Source organism: Limulus polyphemus, unplaced genomic scaffold (assembly GCF_000517525.1).
Source record: "Limulus polyphemus unplaced genomic scaffold, Limulus_polyphemus-2.1.2 Scaffold1968, whole genome shotgun sequence".
NCBI lineage: Eukaryota > Metazoa > Arthropoda > Merostomata > Xiphosura > Limulidae > Limulus > Limulus polyphemus.
Window position 1 is genome coordinate 224,101 of NW_013667578.1, and position 1,303 is coordinate 225,403.

Sequence of the window (1,303 nt, forward strand, 5' to 3'; positions counted from 1 at the left end):
AGTGTATTGCAAAGTTGAATTGAGAAAGTATAAACTAGTTTTATTTAAGAAAAGACTTGTATCGCTGAAGTTTCTCGGAAAGAATTTCTACGAAAAGAAATTAACAAACGAACACAGAGACGTAACAGTAAGTTTGATTGTATAATCTACTATATAAAGACGAAAAGCTGAAGATCTGTCACGCCGATATTTCGGTCGTTGTGGTACCAGTCGTCCACATACATATATATACGGATGATGCGGTACTTTGGGCATATACAGGCCCGCCGACATGGGGGGGGGGGCAAAGGGGGCAACTACCCAGGGGCCCGGGCGACTAAAACCTGGTTATGCCGTAAAGCCCGCAAAACATCTTTAGGCTATATCTTCATTTAATGATAAAAACTATAGTTTTTGGCTTCTCTATGCATATAGACGCTTGATACATTAATAACGACTGAAATAATTAATATGTATTTGTTACTTTATAGATTTAATAGATATTTGTTGTTACTTTATTAACGTTTTTACGCTTATACTGTGACGTCAAAACGGCTGCAATTTGTCTGGTTTATGAGCTCGTTGCTGTCCTAATTTAGGATCTTCTTTTTAATAAATTATTAAAAATGTTAAAAAAGAGAGAGAGAGAGAGAAAGAGGGCCCGGCGAGGATGTTTGCCCGGGGCCTGTGCTGGCTCTCGACGTTCCTGGACATATAAATTAGATTTGAGGGTACGTTCGAAGAGGTCGTGATGAGTATTAAAATCGAATTGGGTATATGCGCGCCCCAAGCTTGGTATTGCTTGCGCACAAAAGACATAACTATTGGCTGAAATTCCCCATTACGTTTACTTCGTTGTCAAGGGGACACATTGACCCGACATCACCAAATTTTGTTCAATCGAAACCCTCAGCGGCTACAACTCTATAATAACCTGTATGTTTTATCCGCAGTAAATTTCAATTTCGAAATTGCCCAAATTAAAGTGTACTTCTTCAGCTCAGTAGGCTGAAAAAACCAAAACCAGGAAGACAATCCAAAAAGAAGACACCGAAATTCATAATATAATTCACTGCCTTTACCATCACCATTATTAATTTGCATGGTCATACATTTGACCAAGTAGGAAATGTCTTTGAGAATCAGTTGTTTTGCATGTTTCAATCTATAAGGATTTATCAAGAAGAAAATTTGAAAATAACTTAAAAACATACAAATGTCAAAATAGATTATCATTCTCCATACATACTGTTACTAGATTATAATTAATTTTTTGAAAACATGTTCGTAAAACATTTATTTAGATACAATTTTGAGAAGAAAA